The sequence below is a fragment of the Psammomys obesus genome, unplaced genomic scaffold, assembly GCF_907164565.1.
Source record: "Psammomys obesus unplaced genomic scaffold, mPsaObe1.curated_primary_1811, whole genome shotgun sequence".
Lineage (NCBI taxonomy): Eukaryota > Metazoa > Chordata > Mammalia > Rodentia > Muridae > Psammomys > Psammomys obesus.
In genome coordinates, this window is record NW_026596034.1 from 35,600,754 (window position 1) to 35,628,220 (window position 27,467).

Genomic DNA, 27,467 nt, shown 5'->3' on the forward strand with positions numbered 1-27,467 from the left:
TAAGAGGGAGCTGGTGTGGCTCTTAATGGAGCTCTCTGCAGAGGCCTGGGAGGCACAGAGGGGATGGGGGGCCTGTCAAACCTACAGCTGCCAGGGGCTCCCAGTGGGGGCTCTCACCACTTCCTGCCACTCTGGAAGCGTGAGAGCATCACCCCCTCACCTTGCCTTTATCTCAGATCCTCAGAGGCCCAGAGACAAGGGTTTTTCCCCCCCCTCCCCCACCACCATGCTAGGAAAGTTCCCTTGTGGACTATGGACACAGCGATGTTGGGAGGCTGGGGAGGGTGTGTCACCACCTGGGAGGAAGCGGACCAGCTGAGCTGTGCAGACCATAAACCTACAACAGGATGCTGGGAACAGGGTGCTAGATGGGGTCAGGATGGCACCAGTGTGCCATTGTGGGCTGGCCTCTGCCCCTGTGCCTGCCACCACAGCCACAGCTAAAAGGTGAGAGAGAGATGTGCCTGCTGCTGGGTGTCTGAAGGGCCCTTTCACCGTCAGGCCTGGCAGTTGGCTCTGGCTACAGGCAAGGGCCTCAGTGGGCCCAGATGAAGCACCCTCTTCCATGGGGGTGCTCAGTGAAGCCTGGGCTTCCTCAAGGCCTCTGATGTAATGGCAGGGTCCGTGGTGGCTTATGCAGGGAAGAGGCCCCATTCCTCCACCCAACCCCAGGGCCTGGCCTCAGATATCTGAGCTTCTTCCACACCACATTCTGTCCGTTATCAGAGAGGGAGGAGCCCCACCAGGCCAGGCTCAGCTGGAAGGAATCCATCCGCTGATTGGGTGGGAACCATGCTGAAGAGCTGATGGGATGGGAGATGGGGAAGCTGGCTGTTGGGAGAATGGTCAGCCTGCCACAAGCTCTTCTGTAAGCCTGCTTTTCCAGGTAGGAGGCCTGATGTCTGGGACTGGACTAGACTCTGTTCTCTAAGGTCTGCCTTTGGGGTTTTCAGAAAAGTCTCGGCTGTGGGCCTAGAGAAGCCTTGGCACCTCAGTGTGAAGGTCCTGCCTTGAGGGTTCACTGTGGGTCTGTTTCAAGCTCACTAGTCCAGTGAAGATGGCGTGAGGGTCTGCGCACAGGGTGCCACTCTGGCCACAGGAGGAGCAGCCCCTCCCCGGAGTGATGGGAGGACTAGATGCCTTTCGGGGAGCTGCTAATGAGCCACATCTGATTTTTTATGAACCTCCCTGGTAAATTATTAATTTGGGCCAGAAATGAAAGTGTGGAACCGGATAAGCTCATGAATATTCATGGCCGAGTTGAGCACGGGTTGATCAGTGGCTGGAGCGGCCAGCCAGGCTCCTGACCCAGATACATGTGGGCAAAGCTCAGGGAACCTCCCCTCTTCTCCTTGCTCAGGCTGTAGGTGGGGCTGGTGACTCACACACAGTAGTGGCCGGTGCCGGAGTGACTGGAGCAGAAGTCTGAGGCCCCTGTCACCAGTCCATGCCTCCCCTTTTCCAGATGGGGGTCCCCTTAAAAGATGACCAGGTCTGGGAACCTGATGTGAGGGCCCCTGGGCCTCGCTGCTTCGACCAAGGCCATCTTTGCAGCCTGCTGTAATAGCCAGCTGGCATCTCAGGCTACTCCAATTTTCCTCCCTGCCTTGCCTGGCAGCTCTGACCTGCTACCTGGTTACACCTCTGTGCAGACTGTCCCAGCACCAGGCGTCAAGGCTCAGCCCCACTAGATGGTCTTCCAGCAGCCCCAGGTCTGTGACATGCAGTGTGGCACTCTTGGTGGGGGGAAGACACCATTAAGTTCAGAGGCCAGAGCTGTTTTGCCAGATTTTTAACGCTTATTTTGTGTTGTGTGGGGTGGGGGATTTCCAGGCCACAGTGCACCTGTGGAGGTCAAAGGGCAACTTGCAGGAATGTGTTCTCACCTTCCACAGTATGGGTCTCTGGGGGTTGTACTTGGGCCATCAGCCTTGGTGGCAAGTGCCTTTACCTACTAAGCCAAGAGTTTGTGTTTTTGTTTTTGTTTTTCAGACAGGGTGTTGCCATGCAACCCAGGCTCGCCTCGAATTTTCCAACCTCCTGTCTCAGCCTCCTGAGTGCTGAGCTCACTGGCCTGTGCCCCCACACCTGGATAGCGAGCTCGGGGCTGGATCTGCAGAGTTCCTGTTGGGAGGGCTTGGGCAAGCTGCTTGCTAAACTTCATGCTGCAGTTGTACGTACTTAGGAATGTGGAGAGCTGGTTGGTTCATGTGAAGCGCTTGATGAGGCCAGGTGTGGTGGCGAACAGCCGTGATCCCAGCATTTGGGACACCGAGGCTGGACCTGTTTCCGTGATAGCAGCTAACCTGGTATCTCCCAGGGACCAGAGCTGCACTGCAGTGCTCTCAGCCACACAGGCTGCCTGCTTCTGGCATCTGGCCCACTGTGCCTGGAGCCCCTCTGGGCTTCGTGGGTTTCTGTTTTGCTCCATGCAGGCCTTGCCCCTCCCTAGGCCCGGACAGGCCACCTGTTCATGGAGCTTAAGGAGTTTCCCCTTAAACCTCAGGTGGGGAAGAGGTTTGCAGACGTGAAGTGTCTGGCCGCCCACTGTGAGCTTGTGGCGGTGGGTTCACAGGCTGAGCTGTCCTCTGTCCTCAAAGACCTGTTCAGGCAGCTCTCAGGCCGGATAGGATTAAAGGTCAGTTCCGGGAGCCTTTGGTCCTTGGTCAGTGTGGCCGTCAAGGGGCGTGGCTGTCAAGGGGTGTGGCCTTGGGAATATCCTCTGGGCCCAGATTGTGGGGAAAGCTGCCTCCAGGACCTCGCCTTTGGCCTGGCCTTGGCCTCACCAGTGACTGTGGCCGCCGTCCACCTGCCCTGCAGGGTCAAGAGCAGCACAAGGGAGTTTAATGCAAGCATGGAAACCAGCACGTCCACTCACTTGGCTCTTTATCCAGAGTCAGAAGCCTTTGACTCAAGGCTCTGTCACCTCCAGGGTGCTGGGGTGCAGAGGGGACAGCTAGCCAGCAGGTTGGACCGGTGTGGTGAGCCGAGTGGGCAGGATGCTGAGCAAACAGCCACCAGGCAGCACCGTTCCCGCCCGCCCGGCTGGAAAGAGACGTTGGCGCTTGGCAGCTGCCAGACAGTTCCCAGCACCTGGCCATACCAGGCCCAGGCAGTGGAGAAGGTGTGAAAGTCAGTCAGAGGTCTTGGCTCCCAGGCTTCAAGTTCCCTGGACTGGATCCTGGGACGTTTCTGCCTCCAGCGTAGAGCAAACTGGGAGGCCTACCTGTAGGAGTGGTACTCCAAGGAGATGATGGTGTGGCTCAGTGTGGAAAGGGGCAGTGGAGATGGGTTGGATTGCCTCTCAGGTATCACGGCTGGCCTGGGTGCGCAGAAGGACGCCGAATCTTGCTAAAGAGAGCTCAGGGAGTCTGAAGGACCCCAGGCTGTACCCTATCACGGAGCCACGTGTGGAAACTTATCCTTGAGCCCCCACAGGTAGACCCACCCTTCCCAGGCCGTGCCCTAGGAGCAGGGCTAGATCTGCATTGTCATGAGACCTAACACCTGGCTTTATGTCAGCCCCTGAGGCAGTTGGCCACACTGCCCCTGTTTCTGAGTGGGGCTCCCACCAGCGTAGATAGAGATCAAGGGCCCTGTCACCAGGAAGTAGCACTGTCAGCCCCAGGGCAAGTGCAGACACTGGCAGCTAAGGCCTTCTTGGGACAGATAACAGAGCTTCATTGGGGAGGGTCAGCAGGTCCTGCCTGCTGGGGCAGGTCACTGGCAGCGGAGCATGTTCAGAGCCTGAGGACAGCCTGGCAGTGCCCTTCCACAAAACGTGGAAGTGAGGTTGGGGTGTGGGCAGGAGAGATAGTTTCTTTAAGGAAGGGGGAGGCCCACTGTTGTGCGTGGGGTTGGCTTTGGCCCTTCCAGGTGGCCCCTCCCCCTCCTCTCCAGAGTAGGTTAGAGTGAGCAGAACAGGAAAGAGACACCCAGCTGGTGGTGCCCACTTGTGTTGCTCCTCAGCAGTGTGATAGTTGCTAATAAGGTCCCAGAAGGGGATCAAGGGTCAGTGGAGGCTTTCTGGATGGGAAAAAAAAAAAACAAAAAACAGGATGAGGACCTACCTGAGACATCCCAAAAGAGTGAGTAGTAGGGACCTAGAAGAGGGAGGCTGCAGGAGGGGGTCCATTGTATGGACTGGGTGTGTGGGAAAGCTGCTTAGACTTGGGAGGAATCTGGCTCATGGTTGGTAATCAAGGTAGGAGGGGCTGCTGTGGACTCATTCATCCAGCCTTAGCCTCACACAGGAAACTGCACAGAGAGACTGAGTGACCTGTGCCGCGTGGCACAGCCAGTCAGTGGCAGAGCAGGGTTTAATTTGTAGCGTTCAGACTGTAGATGCATTTTCTAGCTCCTTGGCTTCCTCACGCCCACTGTTGCAGGGTCTTGACCCCAAATGCATGAGCTCTCAGCATCTTTTTTTTTTTTTTCTTTCTTTCTTCCAGAGTTTATCCATGCTGGGTAAACACTGAGCTTCATCTCTATGGCGGTGGTGCCGAGTTCTCCTTTGGCTCTGATGAGCCTGTATGCAGGCCCTGTGTAGACAGTGTTTGTTTCTTTGTGTGTGAGCCTTAGAGGCTGGTTCACAGGGTCATTAAGAGATGTCAAGTTGTGTCTGAGCCTCTGTGTCCCTGGTAGTACAGTGGAGCCTCAGGCACTCAGAGGCAGGTGGACCACTGAGTCGGAGGCCAGCCTCATCTACAGAGCAAGTTCCAGGACAGCCAGGGCTACGCAGAGAAACCCTGTCTTGAAAAACAGCATCAAAAACTTATTTGTATATTCTGGTATGTTCAGTGACAACTATTTAAGTACAGCCCAAGTCCAGAGCAGGTGGCAGCAGGCACCAACTTTTCCGCAGGAGACTCTCAAGTGCACACATCTTTTTTGCTTTGTTTTGTTTGTTTTGTTTTGAGACAAGGCCTCACTGTGTAGCCCTGACTAGCCTGCAGCTCTCTATGTAGACCAGGCTGGCCTCAAACTCGTAGAGATATGCCTGGCCTCTGCCTCCAGAGTGCTGGAAGTAAAGGCGCCTGGCAGGTTGCATGCATCTTGTCCGCAAGGCCCCCGTGTGTTTCTGAGGATGGAAATTCTGGAGAAATTGTTGTTGGCAGAATCCCATCCATAGAGAGCACAGTAGGGATGGTGGGAGGCAGCCACTGTGTTCTGATCTCACAGTAGGCACAGGCTCAACTCCTGCTGTGACACAGGACCTACAAGCAGATACAGGACCTCTTGTGGTCTCAGCCTCCCTGGGCATAGTCTGGAAGAGACCAGCCCACTCTCTGCCGGCTGTGACGGGCGGCCCCAGGCTGAGTTGTTCTTGGAGAGCATCCAGCTGGTCAGAGCTGGCCCGGCTGCACACTCCTTAGAGGAAGCTATCAAGGGCTGCCATGGAAGTTGTAAGGATAAATGGCTCTCCCTAGCAGGCAGCCAGAACATCTCCCTTCTGTCTAAGGAAGAATCAGGCCTGCAAAAGGCCCAGTGCCTGCTATTCAGCTATAGTCCAGAGAGGAAAAACGACTTTCCAGGGTCACACAGTACTTGGAGGTGAGAGTACATCCAAGAGGGGCTCCTGGCAGCAGCTGTGACTGTTAGCAAGGCTGACGTCCCTACTGCCCCGTCACATACCTGCTGCGTGCGCCACTGGACCTGAAACCTAATGCTGTAAGCCACAGCCACCCAACCCCATCAGCTCTCTCTGTCCCTCTGCTGGACAAGGCCCAGGGGTCAGACCCCAGGCGTGTCTGTGGCCCACAGAGGAGATCTGCGTTACACGCCCTTCTCCTGATTGCTGCACTGTCTCTAAAGGGTGCTTTGTACAGATGCACTGCCAGACAGCTGCCCTCTTGTAGCTTGGCTTGGATTTGAAGGGTGGTCCCCCAACCCCTGTGCCTCAGACCTCTTGGTGAGGGCCCCTTCGAGCTCCCAGGTGACACAGCTGTAGCCAGAGTGGGAGGAAGCAGCCCGAGTCCCCCCTGCAGTTCTCTGTGTCTGCTCTGCCCACCCCGGTGCTCCCATGGGTGCAGTAAGCTTGCCCTGATCCCCCAGCAGGCCACAGTCCCCTTACCCTGCCAGCCAGTTGCTGGTCTTAAAGGTTAATCCCCACTCTGTAGCTGGCTCCCTGCCCCTCCCGCCGAAGCCCTTTCCGCCCCAGTTAATTAAATCCGCTCGGCTATTGTCAGAAGAGAAACTCGGTGTTTATTGCGCCTCCAGAATGTCAAAGGCGCGCACGGTTTGAAGACATGCTGGCAGGGAATAGCCCGAGCATATGTCTACGAGGCTGGGGCGGCCAGGCCACTGCCACCTCGGCGACCTGCGGCTGCTGCTGCTCCGGCTGCCGCTAACTGCCTACCAGACAGGCACTTGACAGGGTCTCGTGTACCAGGGGAGCCCTGGCTGAGGCCCTGGGGAGATCTGCTCAGCTCATAAATATCCTGGTTCCAGAGACTGCTTCACCAAGAGGAATTAAAAACGCAGAGGAAGGAAACACACACAGATCCTCCTCCACAGCATGGGGAGCCCCTGAGAAGACCCCCAGGGGGCGGCTTCCCCTTCGCTCTCTGTCTCCCCCTCTCCTTATGCATTCACATTTTATTATTATTGGGCAGAGCGCATAGCTAATTGTATTTTTTTTTTATGGAGTGGGGCGTGAGATGGATGCGTTTATTTTATAGGGATTTTTTTTTTTTTTTTGTTCTCCTTAATAATAACGCTTTAAAGATGTTTGACATGTGTAACTAACAGCTGGTTTCCTGTTGTGGAAACTGGCCTTTTATTTTGAAGCAGGTTGAACTGTCATTAGTGGTATAATTAGGTGACTGTCAGTGTATAGCAGAAAGCTGCTTAATTGTAGAGATGGCTTTGCGAGGGCTCCCGTCTTTTTATGGCTATATTTGTTTTAGCTGTTTGAATTTTCATTGTATTTTGGCATTTGGTATGTTGCCTCCGTTTTGTTGGGGTTTTCTTTTCTTCCTGTTTTTAGTGTGTCTGACAGCTGTGTTCGTGAGCGCCTGGTCCCGAGGACAGCAGGATCCGTGCAGGCGGCAATACCCCAGCCAGGCTGCTGGTCTCACACTCCCGGGCCAGGCTGGCGTCAGGAGCAAGGCCAAGATGAAGGCCGGCCTCTGCTGTGGACCTGCCCTCCCTGAGCGGTCACCTGGGAATCAGGCCTTGCCGTGTAGCACATGCTGGTGGAGGCAGGGCGTGTTACAGTGTGAGCCCTTAGGGCGAAGTGTGGCTGGAGGCTACTGAGTAACCCGGGCCGTGGCAGGGCCATTGCCAAGGGTCTGCAATGGAACTGGAGTTTGAAGCCAACTGAGTTTTATGACATCTAGAGCGCTGTCTTTACAAAGGACTTGAAGGGAGGCTGAGCTCGCATCTGTCCCCATCCCTGCCCATTGCCTTTTGCCCGGGTTCCTAAGCACCCTCTGGCTGGCTAGTGTCTGCTGAGGCCCTGAGTCAGGCCAGCCATAGGCCCAGAGTCTGCTCAACAATACCACCTCATCCTGCAGGAACTCTTCCCAGGTCCTGGGTGCTGTGTAGGGTCTGAGGGGTACTGTGTGGGGTCCCAGGTGCTGTGCAGAGTCTGGGGTGCTCTGGTGCTGTTCAGGATTTGGGGTGCAATGCGGAGACCGAGGTGCTGTGCAGGTGTGTCTGCCGAGTGTTAGGCAGGATATAGGAAGTGTCTGTCTGACCCCTGCTGGACAGTTGCACACAATCCCTGGGAGCCAGGGTGCTCTGTGGCTCCCTGGTCCAAACTTGCCTTGAGGTGGATGCCTTTGGTCACCGAGAGACACACCACGGGAGCTTGGGGCTATCCTTCAGCCATCACAGAAGCCCCCGTGTACCACACTGCTGGTGTGTGTAGACTGGCAGGCCCTCCCCTGACCACAGTGAGGAAGCTTAATGCTACCCTGCCTGGAGTATCACAGACAGGAAGATGAGGTCCTCAGCACCCCTGCCCTGAGTTCATTCCATGGTGGGGGAAGTGGAAGTAGTGAAGACATTTGTGTTGAGGAGGAATGGAGGGCAGATGTGGAGAGGACCCTTGTGGAGAAGAGGGTTGTAGACTAGGGCTCACCCAGGGCACTGGTGTTTACACAAAACCCCATGTGCTACCTCCAGGGTGGCAGAAGAAGCTACTGGTAGGGTGGGCAGCCAGAGTAGAGCACAGGCCTGTGGCAGGGACAAGTCTGTTCCCAAGCCTAGTCAGCCGCAGAGTTATCCGACACCCCATAGTCCTTTGTGCTGTGCCTGACAGAACTGGGAATTATTGAGCGCCTGTTGTCTGCCCAGTGGGGCTGTGGCACCCTCTGCCTACCCATATTTCCATTGTACGGGAGAGGGTGGGAGCCAGAGAGACCCAGGCACTGGCAGAACTTAAGCATAGGGCAGAGGTTAAGGGTCACTGTTTCCCAGGAACAATTCTGCACACATGGCCAACGTCTGCTTGACTTCAGAACTGAGTTCCTTCCTACTCATGGCCAGGGGATTCAGGGAGAGGCCAAGGTTGATGAAGGCCAGGACTCAGATTGCTGTCGCCTCCGGCTTTCTCTATTTGCAGTGGAGTCATCCAGGCTTGTCTACAACCTGTCAGCTGTTGCTAGTGGACTACTAGCTGGGCTGACCTCCACCCTGCCTGTGAACAAGGCCTTGGTCGGGGTTCTGTGTGGAGTCTGGAGGTACTGTGCAGGTTCTGGGGGTACTGTGTAGGGTCTGGGGGTTCTGTGCAGGGTCTGGGGTTCTGTGCAGGGTCTAGGGGTTCTGTGCAGGGTCTGGGGTGCTGTGCAGGCTCTAGCAGTGCTGTGCTGGGTCTGCGGTGCTATGTAGAATCTAAGGTTGCTGTGCTGGGTCTGCAGTGCTGTGTTGGGTCTAGGGTTACTGTGTAGGGTCTGGGGTGCTATGCAGGGTCTAGGGGTACTGTGCTGGGTCTGTAGTGCTATGAAGGCTCTAGGGTTGCTGTGCTGGATCTGCAGTGCTGTGCTGGGTCTAGGGTTACTGGGGAGTGGGGGTTGAAGCACCTGGGCCCCAGGATGCTACAGCTGTGCAGCCAGCTCCCCGTTGTTGCTTACACAGTGCAGCGGCCTGGCTTGGGAGGCTGAAGCCCTTTGTTCTCTAGAGTCAGAGGCAGTGATGGGCCTGTGGTTCCATAAGCTGCTTCCTCCCAGCCTTGCCCAGGGCAACAGGCTGTTGGGATTGGGGGGGGTCTCTGCCCTGGAATCCTGGCTCTACATTCTCTGTTGACACCTGGGAAATGGCGCCAGGACAGCTGCCAGAGCTTTATGGCAAATGGACAGATGACCCCAGTGAGCTTTGTTGCTTTAGTGCAGGGTGGAAAGTCAGGCCGTGAGTACCCGTCTCCCCGGTGATAGGCCTCTCTGGACCCCATCTGGACTGGTGTTCGCTGGCCATGCTCCCTTCGCTCATGTGGGACATGAGCATGCTCACTGTTAGCAGCTTTCTTCAGCAAAGAGCAGAGTCCTGGAAGGTCTGACTGCAGATGGTCCCAGGCCAGGAATCTTAGAGGTGGGGATTCAGACCTGGATCTGCCCCTCCCTAAGCCTAGGTCAAGTGAGTTCTCAGCCCTGTCTCTCTAGAACCAAAGCCCCCTTCCTTCTAGTACTGGGGACTCTCACGCAACCCACCGTGCCAGCTGTGGCTTGCACGTGTGATCTGGCCTCACTCAGCCTTTGCACGCACAGATCCTTGCTCATTTAGACCTTTGCTCAAAAGACACCTCCTCTCAGAGCCCCACCACTATCACCCTGTGTCCTGGTCATCGTCACCCACTGTGTTCGTGGTTTTTTTGCTTCACCTGAGAGGCCCTGGGACTAGGGGTAGGGGCCCATCTCCCAGCTGTGCCATAAGCTCTCCCCAAACTGAGAGGTCCAAGTCATCTGTTCTCTTTTGCTGCCTATCTCGAACACGGTACAGTACACAGCAGGGTGAGTGATCAATAGGAACCCATTAGTTGGATGTTCCACCTTCATACATAGTGAGTACATTCTGTAAGTCAGTTGGATGAAGGTAGCAAATTAGTAGGGAGTCTAGGTGGTTTAGGGTTTTTTTTTTGTTGTTGTTGTTGTTTTTTAGATTTTTCTCTCTGCCTAAGCAGAGAGGACTTTGTGAGAGAAGACCAATAATGTCAGCTTAGGGCCCAGGCTTCAGGGTGCCAGAGTGGGTAAGGGCAGGGCAGGAAAATGGTGAAGTCCTTTCTGGCAGAGCAGTCCACCAGAGGGCCCTCCCAGGGGGCAGGGCTTCTGCCCAAAGCATGGAAAAGGCTCCCGAAGAAGGGACCCGCCCACTTCTATTGAAGCCTGGCTGGGGCCAGCTCTGGGGTCCTGCCAGACACAGCATTGCTTTGTGCCCAGGCTCCTTCTACAGCCACTGGGGTGGGGGCGCTTTGTATTGTAAATTTCCATGGAGAATTATGTCTTAATGTATGGTAATCCACCGGCCTCCGGGCTACACTGCTCATGTCTGTGGGAGTCTAGACTGCTCCTGGATGAGGGGCCAGAGAGCACAGGTGACGTGTGGGGGTCAAAGGGGCATGTCCTGGAGACCCAAGGATCCCCAGCGTTGAGCTTTGGAGACCCACTGAGGCAGGTTGTCTGGCCAAACCTTCCAAGGAACCTCTCTGGTCTTAGACCAGAACTGGTGTGGGGCTCTCTGTGTATCCAGTACTGGCTCCTGATCCTTCTGTGTTGAGGGGGGACACATGACATGAAATCAGCAGATAGGCTTGGAGTGGATTCCATGTGCGGGTGTCCATTAAGGGACATCCTGTGGGGAAGGTGGACGCTAAGGTGGGTGTTAGGGCCACGTAGAGGTACAGTGAGCAGGCTCTCAGTGGCTTTTCGGGCAGGCTCCGGTGGAGGAATGGGGCAGCCCAGGAGCTCTCTGGGGAAGAAAGGCCTTGTGATCAGATGGCAGGTACCAAGGCCCTGGGGCTGGAGCTTGGCTTCTGTCCCGAGCACTGGATTCTCCAACTCTTGAATGGTCTTTGGATGTTTATCGGGCTCAGGTTGCTGTAGGGAAAGCAAGGAAGCAGAGGCAGCTGTGGGCTGGTGGTGTCGCCTAGTTTCTGTGTGGAGCAATTGCTGGGAGGAGGCAGAAAGGGTTGAGTGAGCTCAGAGGGGAGGAGCAGGGATTGGGGAGGAGCCTTTGGGGACTGGGGAGAAAACCCTGACAGCCACCACCTCAGAAGGGGAAGAGTAGCTTTGGGCTTCCCTCCCCTCCCCTTGGCTGCCTCCTGCCTTCCTTGCTTTACCCTTCTTGGCCTTTGCAAGTATATTAGCCACTTCCATCATCACTCCTGGAGAGGCTGAGTCACCTCCGAAGTGAAGGTGTGTATGTGTGAAAGAGACCACCTGTACCTTGGTCCTGGACTAACAGCCACTGAAGCTGCAGGATGCCCTGCTGTGTTTTCATGTGTAAAGCTGCTGCAGCCGGGGCCTAAGGCCTGCTCATTATTTTCCTGACCTACAAGGCAGGATGGGGTCACTGGGGCTGTTGGCTGATTCTGCCTCCATGCAGGACCAGATCAAATCCTGACATGCAGGTGATTTTTGGAGTTGGAGTTGCAGGTGGTACTCCATGATTAGACCTACATTGTCACACAGGCTAATACAACACTCTACCCCTGAGCATCCCTTTGGCTTTTTTATTTTGAGATTGAGTCTCACTGGAGTTGCCCAGACAGGCCTTTGAATCTCCTACTTCAGCCTCTCAAGTAGCCTGAGCCACTGCAACCTCATACTATGGAGGGCCTGGTGTGGGAAAGGCACCCTAAGAGCCTTAGGCAGGTTGACTTCTGGGAGACAAGGGAGATAAAGCCAAAGTCCTGGCATCAAGGACCAGGTGGCCAAACCAGGAGAAGGTAGTGATGGGCACCAGGTTCAACCAGGGTGAGAACGGTTCACCTCTGGCAGGTCTGGGCCATGGCCATGGTTGAGAAGGGCTGGAGTTGAGAAGTGCTTCCCAGAGTGTGGAAAGGTCCAGTGAGCCTGTTCTTACACCAGGCTGGGGAGGACGCAGGGGAGGAGGGAGCTCTTGGCTACATGTCTGGGGACAGACACTGGGGAAACTGGAATGAGCCACATAGCCACCTGGGACTTTCTGAGCCTAGGGCGAATTAGACTGGTTTCTCGCCTAACTCACCTGCCTTTTATTAGTTCACCCTTCTACAACAGAGGTGGTGGGCATAAAGCAGGAAGGATGGAGTCCCCCCCCACACACACACCCTGCCTCCCAACTAAGAGCCCCTGAGAGGTCTCCAGCTTATATAAACACAGCTTCAGGGTTGCATCTTCCCATGGGAAGGTGGGACTGGCCTGGGAATCTACAGATTCTGCAGTGTGGGGTGTCTGGGGTGGAGGTGCCAGGTTTTCCCCAGGACTTCTGCGCTCAACTAGCTGTGGCAGGGAAAGATAAGCGAGCAGTCAGTGCCCCCAGCCAGCCGGGGCCTGGTGTCATCTCACCTAGCTCCCCGAACCTGGCAAGTGTGCGGAGATGCATTTAGCACCCGCAAAGGCTTTGAAAACATTGCCCCTCCTCCCGGGGTGGCAGCACCCCCTGATTAATGTGTCTCAGCAAGAAGGAGCGTGCCAGCATTCCACGTGACCCTGGCTCCCGGTGCTTCTGCCTTCAGGGTGGCACTCGGCTGCCAAGGTTGGCTGGGGTTCCAGGGTCAGGGAGGACCCTTGGCCTGTGAACATGGAGTTCTGAGCCAGAGGTGGGATTTGGGGGTTCTCTTGGGGGCTCAGTCACCAGGACAGGGCAAGGCTTGCTCAGGCTGGACAGTACTGGGAGGACCCAGGGCAAGGGCATTTCCCTGCATTTTGGAGTGTAGGGTAGGTAGCCTTTGTACAGGTGACCCCTGGGTTGATTGACGCCTGGGCCAGTGTGCCCCAAGTTCAGACCTCCATGCTGGTGGAAGCAGCTTCTGTTCACAGTTCAGGGCATCTGGAGTGGGCATGGCCTATGGCCTGTCCCGTATAGCACCCCTAGTCTCTTAATGCCTTCTCCCCCTGGAGCCCAACAGTTGGTCGACTGCCTTGTCATTTAGCTGTTCCGAGCCAGCGACCGGGAGGCCCTGCAAACTGTGGCATTTGCTGAGCGTAAAAATTCAATTAATTCCAGAAGGCAGATTAAATATAAGTGAGTTTTAATAATTTGCTGTAAAGTCGGAGATTACCGTGGGCACGAGGAGAGGAACACACGTGTGTGCGTGAGCAGGCTGGCGAAGCCCCAGGGACCCAGCTAGGGACGTGCTGTGGTGGCTTCCTGGAGCCTTGCTCTTCTCCCTAGAACACTGCCCTGGCCTCCAGGTGACTCTGACCCCTGGAGATGCTCACCTGGGTTCTCCAGCTAAAAATGTAGGGGACAGCAGGCTGGGCTCCCCCAGCACTCAGGCTCCCCTAATTCTTGGCAGGAACTGCTACTGCTTCCCCCTGCACCCTACCATGCCTCAGCACCCCCGGACTCACTTCTCTCTGCCGGTGACTACAATGTTCTCAGGTCGGGGTCTAGTGCAGCTTTGGTTTTATTAACTATTTTATTTTGAGACCAAGTCTCTTATAGCTCGGGCTGGCCTGGAACTCACTATGTTGCTGAGAAAGACCTTGAACTCCTGCTCCTCCTGCCGCCCCTCCCCAAATGCAGGGATTACAGGCTTGTGTCACCATATGCTGTTTGTGCTGTGCTGGGATTGGTCCTAGGGCTTCCTACATGCTAAGTCAGCTAAGCTACATCACCAGCCCAGTCTTGGCTTTTTAGAAAATAAAAAGAGAGAGAAAGAACAGGCTGCTGACCCCAGACCCTGGGCCTCCCGCACACATACCACTCACGCTCACCACACAAGCACTAACATGAACTCACAGCTGCAGTCTCAGCCATAGACACACACAGAACCATACCTCTCCCTACATGCAAACCAAAAAGCCAGCTACCCACCCCTACCCCACCCCCACTCCCAAAGCCTTCAGAGCTTGCCTTCCTTGCCTGCCTTTTGTCTTTCCCCGTGCCCAAACTACCCGGAAAAGGCGGTTGGTAATCGGGGTGTCTCGAGCCTCCCTGGCCTCCCTCGTGGTGTGTGTGTGTGTGTGTGTGTGTGTGTGTGTGTGTGTGTGTGTGTGTATGTGTGTGTCAGAGGGAGCAACAGCTCTTCTGTGAGGACAGAGATAACCCACTAAGTACAAACCACCATTTCAAAGCGCCGTCATCACCACCACATCCCACTGTGATGTCTATAGATTCCTTTGTCACCTTCAATTGGCCCTAATTATGGAGCTGGAGGCTGCCTGATCAGTTTCACTCTTGTCATGAAATCCTGAGGGCACGCACGGGGACAGGGACACAGGCTTGCCAGCTGCACAGCCCGCAGACTGGCCTTGGGTCTTTGTGTGGCGTGCCTGTGTGTGCACCCTGCCCGCCCTCCCCTGTCCTGTGTGCTTTGGCTGGTTGGGTCTCCTGGATTTTGGTGGGGGGGGGGTCAGGATGGAGTCCTCCACCCACCCACCCCCCGCTCATAGGCCTCCCAGCTGAGAACTGGCTAGCGGGGGCTGTGCATATGGTAAGCAGGCTGGGCTGCTGGCTAGGCCACCCGAACACCTGCAAAGATGAAAGGCGCAGCCAAGCTCCGCACACCCTGCCTTCCCTCCACGCCGCCTGTAATGCCCTAATTATGCTGTGTTTGTTTCAGTAATTTACACTCTCTGGGTACTGGTCCATCAATAATGGATGTATTACCTGTCTGGGGGAAGGTTTGGAAGATCCAGGAAGCGAAGTGGGGGGGTGGGGGGTGGGCAGTGGCCTCCCCAGCAGCCTTTTCTCTCTCTCCCAAGCGCCTTCGCACAAGGTGATGTGTTCGGAAACGCCGGGGAGGCTGGTAGTTGGTACGACTTTCCCGTCCTCCCTCCGTTTTATGCCTTTTTAATATTTAAAGCTGTCGTTGGGCTGAGCCATAAAATTCTTTCAAATCAAATTTTATTCCCCAATCTCGAGTTCTGGCTTCCCTCTGGCAGGAAGAGTTGGTCCAGGGCAGCAGTAGGGCATGGGGCAGTGGGGGTGGGGCATTCTACTGGGTCCAAGTGCCTGATATCCTGAGACTTCCCCGAGGGAGCTAGCTTCCACCCCCAGCCCTCACAGGGATCTGTGGTGTGGGTAACCGGAAGGAAGGGTCTTGAGACTGGTGTCAGCCGTGAGACATCCCGATAACCCTGGGGAGGGTGGTCGCTTAGGATTCCCAGCCTCTGTTCAGCCAGTGTGTTTGCCTGGATGTATGTCTGTGCACCATGTGTATGCCTGGTCCCCATGGAGGTCAGAAGAGGGCATCACATCCCGTGGGACTTGAGTTACAAACGGTTGTGAGCTACCGTGAGGGTGCTAGGCATCAAACCAAGGTCCCCCAGAAGAGCAACCCGCACCCTTCACCGCCTGAGCCATCTTTTGAAAGTGAGAAAGGGCCATCTGGGCTTTGATTGTAGCTCCTATCTGCTGTTGTCTGGGGAGGAGCTGTGAGGACCCAAGAAGTGTGGCCTTGTCCTCTAGACACGGATCGCTTTCTGGGTCCCAGAGGTTTCTCCTGATAGTCTTCAGGGGCGTTCAAGGTTAGGCCTGTCCGGGTGGCTCTGGGCAATGCTCCTGAGGGAAGTCCTCTGTCCTTCCTTTAGGCTTGGTGACTGTGTGGTGTGGGTCAGGTAATAGGCTGATTGGGGCTGGGGCCTGGAGCCTGCAGCTTGAGGTCTGGGCCATGTTTTACTGGGGACAGTGGCGTCCACCGTCACATACAGCCCCTCCAGACTTCTCTTAAATCCTGTTGCTGGTTCGGGGCAATTTCTAGCTCTGTCTCAGGCCAAGTCTACAACCCTTCCATGGCCACTGTAGCCTACAGCCTTGGTCCTTTCTAGGTTTCCTTGGAAAAACCGACATCAGTGTCAGGTGTACCACCCCCAGGCCCATGAGCCAGGCTTCGGCTGCAACCCCAGTGTTGCTCGTGTTTGCTTAGGGGTGCCCACTGCTGTGGTGAGGAATGTAGGCTAGGTGCCAGTCTGCCTGGGTTCACTTCCTGCCCCCCGCCACCCATTAGCTGTGTGGCCAGGAACTCAACCTCTTGGTGACTCAGTCACCTACTTGTTAAAATGGGGGCAAGAGGATAAGCGGCACCACAGTGGGAGGTGGGAGCTGGCATGGATTAAACACAGATGGCGTTGCTATTGATAGTAAATTTCTGTCTGGGTATGGTGACGCTCTGCCTGCAGTCCCAGTGCTGGGGAAGTGGAGGCTGGATGATCAGGAGGTCTAGGCTAACCTGGGCTACACAGAGAGATACCTTCAGCCCACATCTTAAAAAAAAAAAAGTCAATTTCCTATCAGTCACCTGTATCAACAGTCAACAGTGTCTTTATCCACAGATCAGGCCCCTGGGCCTGCTGGGATGAATTTAAGGATTCAAACCTGATGTCTGGAATGAAAGCTTGACTGCCAGCTCCCTTCCTGGAGGCTAGGCAACCACAGGCAGGTTCTTCTGGATGCTTCACGGCGAGGAGTTGGGCTCTGCCTGGCCTCTGGTCCCGATTCTACATGGCCTTTTTCTTTTTTCCTGTTGCTAAGATGGCTGTCTCTTGGGTTCAGATGACCCGGGTCACCATATCCATAATTCTGCTTCACATAAAGGCCACATTCTCGTGTCCCGGGGGGGGGGGGGGGAATTTTACCCAGTGAGTTGTAGGATATTGGCTCCTAACAGGGGCTCCAGGATCAGTTCCTGCCCTTCTGGGAGCAGGGCCAGTCCAACTGTCTGGCAGCCAAGCCTCCTGGCCAAGGGTGCAGCTGGGCTGGGTGGGCTCCCGGGCCCTCACCCCTCCCACCGCCTCGCTCTGAGCTTTGCATGTGGAAAGCCTGACCTGCTCCATGGCAGCCAGCCCTGTGCTCACACCTGGGCTCCAGGGCCCCCTTCCTGTCATCTCTTGCCTCCCTTGCTTCACACCCATGGACTCTCCCACTTGTAGGTGTGCTCAAGCTGTACTTGTAGAAGCTTCCTTTTGATTTTAAAGAGTTCCAGAAAACAGAAGGGGTGAAATTGAGTGTCCCCGGCTGCCAGGAGGCTGGATGAGCTCTTCTTTATTGCACTACCCCATGCGGGAGGCAGAGCTGGTTAAAGCCAGCTGACTCACAGGACCCAAGTGTGTGTGTCTGCATCTTACAGACTGGAGAAGGTAGAACCTGAGGTTGGAATCAGGGAGTACAGTGAACTGGACGCATCAAAGCTGGGATGGTCTGGCCTTTGGGTCCAACCCCCACCTTGGGCAGTAGCTATAGTAGGGCCCAGGCTGCCTGAAATGGAAAAAAAAAAAAAAGGAATAAAAATTTCAAAAAGCGAAAGAGAGAAATAAAGGGGTAAATGGCGATGTGGAGCCCCAGTTGCTGGCAGATGGTACTGGTATTAGGAAAATGAAAATATACGCAGTAAATTCACTATTTGCCAGTGCTAATTTCTTATCCCAAGGTAGAGCCTTCCCCTGGCCCTCACCACACCATCTGCACATTCATAAAATACATTACAGCAGAATTGATGGGGCGACAGAGTGCACACAGGAGACTCTGGTGGTCACACTCCCAGGCAGGGGATGTGGGGAGGGAGTCCCACGCACCTGTTGGGGCTTGGGGCTGGCTTTGTGGTATTCCACCTTCAGCTCTGCTGTAACTGTGTATGCAGCCTGGACCAAGCGTGGCTTCTCTTCCTCTTCCTCATGTGGTTTCAAGAGCAGAGGCCTGAGTGGGATTCCTAGGACCAGCCCTGGCCTATGGTTCCAGTGGGGGTCAGGACAGAGAGCTGAGTATGGAGTCTGAGTTTGTGGCCTGATATTGGCCCCCTCCCAGGCCTTTCCAGCTCCTTCTAGGCCTTCCTGCATTGGACCTCAAGCCCATCCCGGCTTCAGCCTTGCCAGGCCACTGTGACAACTCCCCTGTGACAATCCAGTGGGAGTCTTAACTGTCCTCAGCAGTGACAGGTCCCAGGGCTGAGCACAGTCCCCATCTGGCTCCTTGTGTTTGGGAGCTTAGTTTCTTCCAAGACAGAGCTGGAGTGGTAGGAGCATAGGAGCTAGGCTTCGGGGGCATAGGCTGGGAGGGTGGCCTTGGAGCCACATAAAACCCAGGACATGAGTAGACAAAGTGGCCCTAGCCTGTGCACTTCATCTGCCTGCTGTTCCTCAGAGCTGGTGCTCCTTCCTGGTCCTCCAGGCTTTATGACCAGCCAGAGCCCCACTTCTGGTCAGTTGGCTGTATCAGTAATTGAGCCCGTGCAACCGGGCCAGCTCCCGAGGGGAGGCGATTAAGGTTGTCCTCTGTCATTGGAGCCAGCAGAACCCAGGACCTTCATTATTTCCCAGGATTGATGGGCCCATCTGTGACCTTTGCTGGATTGAGAAGGATCACTGAGAACATTCTGTTTCCGGACTTTTCGAGCTGCCAACGTCCCCTGTGGACAGGAGTGGCATGAGAGCTGCCATCCATTATGAACGGGGCATGCCTTTCTGGAAAAGAGGCAAGCCCCCTCACCTCGTGGACTCCCTCATACTGTACAGGGTGAGTGTCCCACAGCTGGGGGAGGAGCAGAAGGCTGGGTGCAGGTGGGTGGGCCGGGGCACCTCCTTCCTGTCCCCTTGTCCCCTGCCTCTGCCACCCTGATCCCCACAGTTCAGACTGTTGTTCCCAGCTTCTCTCTCAGGCCCAAGTGTGCACTTGGGAGAGCCAGAACCCCATCCAGGCTTCTGAGGGAGCAGTTCCAATGGTGAAGCACAGCTATTGAGTTGTCTATCAGCTTATCTGAGGGAGACAGAGTGAGGGTGGAGGGCCTTAGGCCTCTGGGTACTAGCATGTGTGGAGCCTGGTGGAGCTGGGATGCTAAGTGGGTGGCATCCCACTTAGGGGAAGGGCAGGATTCTTGGCATTCACTGATTTCCCAAGGGAATACCACATAGGAGTATGACATGTGTGTGTGTGTGTGTGTGTGTGTGTGTGTGTGTGTACACACACATGTAGGCGTGTGTATGTATGTCCAGGACCTCGCCTCCAAGGATTCCAAGTACCAAAGGAGAGCCCTCCTCTGCCCACTGCCCATACCAGGGAGGCCATCATGAGCGTGGGTACTGCTCTCCTGGCTTGTTGTCCCTGGTGTAGGCCGAGACTCAGCTTAAGGGAGTGGAGCATTATCGGCAGAGTCACGGGGGTGAGAAGGATTCCTGTGGGGTCGAAGCTTTTCAAAGCGCTGGAGAGTCGTGTGGATGAAACAGGAAAAAGTCTTTCTTCTCTGTGGCTTACTTTCTGTCTACCCAGGGCCACGAGGACAGAATGTTCTAGCTCTGCAGTGCCCCCCGGCCACATAACTGTTGCGCCTTCAGGCTGAACAACTGAGGCATGGCAGCTTTAGTGTACTGACATCATGTCAACCTGAGGCTGAGCCACGGCTAGATTACCAGCCCCCAGGGATTAGTAGCCGTGAAAGCCCTTACTACAGCACAAGGGTCCCCTCACAGACCCAGTCACAGGCCCTCTGCTTAGGCAAGGCAGCTCCCAGAATAGGATCACCACAGATACGACGACCCCATGGGGCTCAAGGGTTGGTCTTCATGTTGGGCATTCCACCTGGAGCGCGTCCTCTCAGTGCCTGGTGCAGTGAATGTATGAAGACTCCAGATCTGCCTCTCTCGACAAGGTGTGCCTGGGACAGAGATGACTGGCTGTAGCGCCCCGCCCCCACCCAGCCTTCCAGATCACTTAGAAGGATGCACAAGGCTCTCCAGTTGGAGGAAGCCAGCTCAGAGAGTGGTGTTCCCCAGCAACCGCAGTGGTTGCCCTGCTCTCTCCAGCTCCCTCAGCCAGCTCAGGGAGACTGGGTGTCCATGCATATCCTGTCTTTAAGACTTGTAAAGAAGCCAGAATCTTCATGGCTCTCTAGTCCCTTTGAAGATTTGTTTTTTTTTTTTCTTTTCTTTTCTTGTTTGTTCTTTTTTTTTTTTTTGAAACAGTGTTTCTCTGTGTAGCCCTGGCTGTCCTGGAACTCACTCTGTGTAGACCAGGCTGGCCTCAAACTCAGAGATCCTCCTGCCTCTACCTCCCAAGTGCTGTGATTAAAGGACCGACACTGCCTGGCCCTTTCAAAGATTTGAAAACTGAGCTCAGAGACCACAAGAAACCTACTGTGGTGGCAGGGTGACCAGCCAAGGCACTGAGACCTGCCCTGAGTTTCCTGATCAGTGGGTGTGTCACTGCTGTGACTGTTACCTTCCCGAACAAACCTGTTCTCGCTGGGTGCCCTGGCAGGTGCTCCCTGTCTGGCAGCTGGCTGGAGGGCACAGGCTCAGAGACACCCTGCCCTGCTCTCAGTAGGCCATTAACCTAGATTTGCTAGGAGCTTGGCGTAGCTGCAGAGGGCCGCCCATCTGCGTGAGCATGACCTCCTTCGGCCTCAGTTTCCTAATCTGTAAAAGGACCACGGTAGCTGCACTTGAAAGGTGCAGATGGAATGTGAATTAGGTAACTTCCCAGAACTGCCAAGGCGGGATTCTTGCACCAGCCAACCTTGGAGGCAATTAACCGGCACCTTTCCCTCCTTCTTACCCTCCCATTGGCCCCTAGAGCTGCCCATCCAAGCAGGGGTGGTGGCTGCCCATGGGCTTGGCAGCTGGCTCTCAGTTGCTTCAGCCAGGACCGAACAGACCCTGTGACACCAGGCTCTCCACAGTGCCCTTCAGGCCAGATGCCTTGATTTCTCTTCCCAAGGGGCCTGATGTCATCTTGGAAGCAGTCAGGAAGGGGCTGAGTCAGGGAGGAGTCATTTCCACTGCTGCTCCTCCCTCGCCCCCTCCTATTTCCCTGACCTGGCCCTGGAGACTCCCACAGCCTCTCCTCCCCACTACTCCCCCGTCCCCCCCCCCCCCCCCCCAAGGCCCTGCCCTGGGCCAGCACAGCCTGTGTGAATGTCTAATCTCCAATTTTATTCTGCTGGGCTGCAGCCCATTTGCATAATCCACACAGGCACCCTGGTTTTAATTGCCCACAACTCTGCAGAAAGATCATGTGGTTAAGTGGTAAATCATAATTAGATAAATAATTGGTTTGGCCACAGCAAGCTGCTTCTGTTTCACCTGCCATCTGCTGGACCCGGTTTCTCTTCTGGCCAGAACAATGCGGTTCTGATGACAGCGCACACTGCTGCTCCCTTGTGGGGATGGAGGGGGCTGAGTGGAGGGGCTCGGCTTCCAAGCCTGGAAGATTGCCCAGTTGCTGGGGTCTCTCTCCCCCAGCCCGGTACACCCTACGCTTGCCATTCATCACCCTGCATGGTTAATGCATGTAAGGGGCACTTCTGGCTTTGCTGCAGAATGGGAGGCTTGGGTCTGAGGGGGGGGGGGGGGCCCAGCCTGGCCTGCTTGGACCTGGGATCACTCGTGCAGGGCCTGCCTGGGTCCCAGTTCCTTGGAGCTCCCAGGGAGCTGGTGGGCAGCGCTGCAGAGCTGGAGCGGGCAGACCTCCCTGCCCACCACGGTCAGCTCGCCCATCTGCTGTTTGCTGGAAGCTCCTTTCTCTCCACACTGTAGGCCCATCTGTGAGCCAAGTCTCTGGGGGAACTGGGATGCTGGGCTGGTCGGTCGGCTGGCTGGGCCTTCCTGGGGACCGCCTGCCATTCAGGCTGGTCTTCTGCCGGTCTTCAGCCCCCTGGCTGCCAGGGCTGCTTCCAGTTGCCTTTCATTTCCCATCCTTGTGTGTGCATTCGTCAGGGCCTTCACCGTGACATCGGGCATTTCCACTGCTCCGGAGCCTGAGTGGATCATGCCCTTGCTGAGCAGTTTGTCTCTCCAGTTTGTCTGTGGGGCAGCGCTGCCTACCAGCTCCCTGGGAGCTCCAAGGGACTGGGACCCAGGTAGGCCCTGCATGAGTGATCCCAGGTCCAAGCAGGCCACGCTGGGCCCCCTCCCCTCAAACCCAAGCCTCTCATTCTGCAGGCTCTCCAGTTTATCCCTCATTCCTGCCTCTGTGCTGTGGGCTTGTGAAGATCAAAGGACCGATTAGGTCAGAGCGGCACTGCATGTCCAGTGCCTCATGGCAGATGCAGTGCCTGCCTGGTGCCTCATGGCAAATCTGGATGTGGGGTAGTTGTTACCACCGGCAGGCTATCCCCAGTGCCCAATTGGAATCCACTGTGTGGTGGGGAGAACAGGGAGGTGGGGCGTAAGAGACAGGCTGTGCTTTCTCGGAGGACCTGTGCTTCTGACTCAGGGCTGAACACTGATGCTAGGATTCTGTGGCACTGACACCAGGATTCCATGCACTCCTGCAACGCTTTCCCTAGTCCACCTGCTCCCCGTAAGGCCTGCATGCCCACCTCTGGGTCTTGATTCTAGGGCCTTCCCATGTTTGTCTGCACAGTGACTCAGGAAGCTACTTTTCTCTCCAGATTCCAGTTTTGCCTTCCCAACTCCATGGAGGGCAGTCTGGGTGCTCAGGACCACACACTAAGACTTAGAGCATGATGGGAATGAGGACCACCACTGCACACAGCTGAAGCTCAATCACTTCTCCACCATACAGTGTCCCCCTCCTAAAGCTCACGGTTGCTTCTGGGATGCCTCAGGACAGGCCCCATATGTCTAAACTATGGGAATGTCAGATAAAGTCTCTGTTTTTCCATTATGCAGTCACCAACCCATTCTTCTCTTCCTTCCTTCCTTCCTTCCTTCCTTCCTTTTTTCCTTCCTTCCCTCCCTCCTTCCCTCCCTCCTTCCCTTCCTCTCTCCCTTCCTTCCTTCCTTCTTGGCCTATAACTCAGAGACCCACCTACCTCTGCCTTCCAAGTGCTGGGATTAAAGGCCACCTTCACTACCTCCCAGCTCTTCCTTTTCTTTGTATTCATCATCCCCTTTTCCTTCCTTCCATGTATCATTCACCTTCCTTATCTTCCATCTATCTGCCCATCCATCCATCTGCCTCTCTATCCATCAACCCCTTTGTCCATCCACCCATCCATCCATCCATCCACCCAAACCCATCCATCATCCATCCATCCACCCACCTATCCATTCTTTTCCCATTCCTCTATCCATCTTCCTCTTTTCAGTCACCCACTCTTCTATTCTTCCTTCCATGCTCCCTCTGTATCTATTCTCCCATCTGTCTGCTTACCCACCTGAAACTGAGACCTAACCAGCCTTGGCCTCAGACCCTCATGCTGGCTTGGTTTTGTTGTTGTTTTGGTTTTGGTTTGAGACAGGGCTTCTCTGCGTATCCCTGGCTGTCCTGAACTCACTTTGTAGACCAGGCTGGCCTCGAACTCCCAGAGAACTGCCTGCCTCTGCCTCCCTGAGTGCCGGAATTACAGGTGTGTGCCACTGTGACCAGCTTCCTTGTGCTGACTTGCACCACTGTGCAAAGCAGAGCCTAAAGCAGTTTATTGGGGGTGGGGAAGAAACTGTGGCTTTCGTAATGTTCTAGACTTGGCTTTTCAAACCCACCTAGGGAGACCTCGGGAGCAGACTCTCCAGAGCTGTGCTCTGGGTTCTTCAGATTCTCTGCCTGTTTTTCCATAAGCACTCGTGACCCCCTGGACTCAGCTGCCTCTTTCCTTGGCTCACAGACTGTGGCCATTGGTAAATCCAAATGTCCAGTCCATACGGCACCACTAGCCGCATGTGGCTGGTGAAACTTGAAGTTAAAGGAACGTAACAATTCCATTTCTTAGTCACAACAGCCACATTCCAAGTGCTTCGTGGCCACTGGGGCTGTGACGGCTTTTCTGTGACAGGTTTTTCTGGATTTACTCAGAGGCATTCTTAAATAAACAAAGATGAGTTGCCCTCAGCTGTAACTGGACTCAGGCTAGATCTTGCTGAGATTTGGTGGCCGTTGGGCCCCACTGCATATAGGAATGGTGGGACTGCCCATTTCTCCCAGGCTTGGGGACTTGGCTATGGAACCACAGACATGAAAGCAGCTGGTGTCGTCCGAGACGAGCCGTGACTGTCTCGGCCTGGATTTTTCTTCATTCTATGCTAGGCAAACCCTTTTTAGGGGTCTTCTAGCCTCCTGCCCCCGTGTGATATGATGTGCTGTGTTAGACGGGGCAGGTGGGTGACTGCCTTGTCCTCAGCCTTCCCTGACCCTTTCTGTGTCAATGTCAGCTTTCGAGGCAAACCTCCCTCTGGCCTGGCTCCCAAGGTGTCTGCCACGCTAAAACCAGCTTTGGCCTTTCAGGAACAGCCCCACTTGATTCATGGAGGCTTTAGACAGAACCAGCTTTTCATGCAGCCACATGGCGACAGCTGAGCCCCGTTGCTACTGCCTCAATCGAGGCCAGAGAAGTGTCCCCAAGTGGGCATGGAAGGGTGCCCTGGGCTGGGGCTGCTCCCTGTGGCTGGGTGGCTTGGCTGAATGGGCCATGTATGTTCATTTCAAGGGGCTCTGAGATGCTGGTCACTGTTCAGTGTACTGTCCTCAGATCAATACAGGGAGCTGTGACCTGTGGTTACTTTGTGGCAGGGTGGTGATAGGTGCCAGCCACCACCAAGGCCACTACCACCCTTTCCCTGTAGCCATGCTGCTTCTGGGCCCACCCCTCCCACGCCTCTTAATTATTTTCCTTGGCTGTTGTGAATTAAATCTCCCAGGAACCGCAGGAGACATCTTTGGGTACGGCCTGCTCACATCTCTGGGCACCCACAGAAGTTGTTAAACGAATAACGTTGACTTACTCCAGGGACCCAATTCTCTCTGAATGTAATTCCCCTCTCAGTTGCTGGGAGCTTCTTGGAGAAATCATAAAAAGAATAAACAGACGTGCCTAACGCTTCCTCAGATCCTGTTGGGAAGGAGGGGAATCACTTGGAATTAATTTTTAAAAGAGGATCACACCACAGCTTGATGACAGGAAGAGCTGCCATCTCTGAGGGTTCTGATGGGGCTGAGCCTGGGATCCTGGTCCCCATGTCAGGGGTGCCGATGGAGGCAGGCAGACTAGTGACTCGGCTTTAATGTGGTGGCTTAGCTAGTGGGTCTTTCCTGGTGGAGCCAGGGGATGGCAGATACACAGCAGCCATCGAGGTGACTTGTAGACAACTTGTCTGTGTTCTGCCCTGATGCGGCCATGAGCCGCTTTGTCTCATCTGCCATCATAGGCCCCAGCTATCCTCTCCTGCTCCTCCTGCTTCTCTTGCTGCTGTTTTTCCTGCCCCTCCTCCTCCTGTCCCTCCTCCTCCTCCTCCTCTTCCTCTGGCTCCTTGTCCTCCTGCTACTCCTGCTGCTCCTCCTTTTCCTCCTGCTTCTCCTCTTGCTCCTGCTCCTCCTGCTGCTTTTCCTCCCTCTTCCTCTTCCTGAGCCTCCTCCCTTTTTCTCTTCCTGCTCCACCCCCCCATCTGCTCCCATCTGACTTGCACAGACTTGTCACCTGGGGGACAGGTGAGGTTGTCACCCCAACTGTGAGCAGGCAAGGCCCTTTATGCCCCTCCTTTCTCTAACAATACAGTGGCAGCTGTTCCCCTGTTATAGAGAGGCCTGCTAAGGTCCTGCATGGTTAGGCCCTGGAGCTCTGACCTGTGACCCTCTGGTCTGTGGCTTCTGAGGGGTTTCAGGTCTTCCATAAATGTGCCTTCCTGTACCTCTGTGCAGCTGACCAGGGACCCAGCTCCCTCTCTAGGCTGCCCAACGCTACATAGCATCCTGGAGTAGGGCCTGGTTTTAAGGTGCCACCTTGGTTTATTAATGGGAGGGAGCACTTGGAGGGAGGCAGAGCAGCACAGGGGAACTTTCCCAAGGTCGTGAGCAGTTTGCTGGATGAGCCAGGAATAGAACTCCTGAGCTGGGCTGTGCTAACCCTGAGCTCAAATTGCCAGCCAAGGCAGGTCAGTGCAGAGGACGAGAGTGGGAGGGGGACCCACCTTCTGAGATGGGAGCCTGCAGAACCCAAGGGAAGGCCTGTCACTCCCAGGAGAGGAGGGCGTGTTGATGTGTGGTTGGTGCTGAGAGCACAGCCTTGTTGTTAGCTGACGATGGGATGTGCTGTGTGGGCTTTTAAGAGCATCTGGTTAGAGACAGCAAAGCTGCATCCCTGATGCATACCAGGGCTGCCTGCCTGTACCTCTCATCCACCTCTTTGTTTTGGGGTGCACCTGGGCAGCTGATGAGCGTTCTCCTGCACCAGGTGCTCACATCAGTGTGAAGGCTGCAGGTCTGCCCTGAGCCTCTGAAGCCAGTGGAAACAGGAAGTGAAGGGGTTGGGTTGTCAGTTTGGGCCCCAACCAGGAAGCCTCCCTGGAAAAGGTGAGCTTTTTGGTCCAGGACTATAGAGATGGGATGCTGCTCAAAGTGGAGAGTTGGAAGGGCCAAGAAGGGCTCCAGGCCCAGCAGAGCTGGAGTGAGGAGGCTTGGGGCCTGGGGAGGGGCTGAGCTTCCCCAAGGCCCACTGTAGGGCTGTCCTGGGGAGGCTGGAAATAACAGTGTCTATATTACAAATATGTTGTCCTGAGAAAAGAGACAGTAGATGGTGCAGCATTTGGGGAGGCCCAGAGTGGGCCAAGGAGAAGCACCACTCACAAAGTAGGAGGCAAAGGGACAGGTGCCCGAGAGGGTAGTCAGTCCTTTATGTCCGCCAGGTCTTTGGGGAGCCAGAAGAAGGATGCGGCTGCAGGGTCACTTGGGGGCAGCTTGCAGCAAGGCTGGACACCAACAGCCCCGTGCCTGCTTTTTGCCTCAGGTAGGGAGGGTGCTTTTAGGCCAGACCCAGATGCGGCACTAGATGGGGGCAAATGAAGGCCCGTCTGGGAACAGACAGAGCCTGAGGATGGGGGAAACTGAGGCAGGGATACTGCTACCACTCACAGGAGCACCAGGAAGTTGCTGGGAAGCTTCACATCCAGAATTTCCCATTGTAAAATGGCTTATGTCTAACCTTCCCTCCTTGGCTCTTTCAGCCTGTGATACAAAATTACAACGACATAAACATGAGGAGAGCAGGTGCCAAAGGATCCTTGCAGTTGCCTTGGAGCCGGCAAAGACAAGCTCTGGCCTTGATCTTGAGGACCCCAGAATGTCCTTTCCAGGCATGCCAAGGGCCTCACCCCTGGGGACAAGAGGGCTTGTTGGTCTGTGAATGTTTCCCTCTTGGAGGTTTCAAGCCCTAAAGGCCTCTGGGATCTGACGATTTCTGTGACAGTTTGGGACTCTGGTGACAGGTGGGAAAAGAGACAGTCATGAGAGGTTGGGAAACAACCCAGCGGGGGAGGCCCAGACCTGCAATCTCAGTATTAGGAGGGAGGGGAGGGTTGAGAATTTGAGGCTACCTGGGCGACAGGGTAGTGCTTATTTCCAAAAGACTAAAGGAAAGGACTGGGGGAGGTGCAGCGGGGTACATGCTCTTTAATCCCAGAGCTATAGGAGGCAGAGGCAGGTGGATCTCTATGAGTTCCAGG

The 27,467-nt window shown here is 55.3% G+C and overlaps 1 protein-coding gene across 6 annotated transcripts in view; it reads left to right on the forward strand.

Annotated features, from left to right (window-relative positions):
* Positions 1-27,467, forward strand: part of Gse1 (Gse1 coiled-coil protein) — a 333,224-nt gene that overhangs the window by 251,863 nt on the left and 53,894 nt on the right. The window contains exon 1 of one of the 6 annotated variants that reach the window (XM_055620870.1): positions 18,407-18,594. The exons of the other annotated variants lie outside the window; for them this stretch is intronic. The gene's annotated coding sequence lies outside the window, so the exon portion shown is untranslated. Of the gene's footprint in view, positions 1-18,406; positions 18,595-27,467 lie in introns of those variants that run through there. 6 annotated transcript variants of the gene reach the window in all.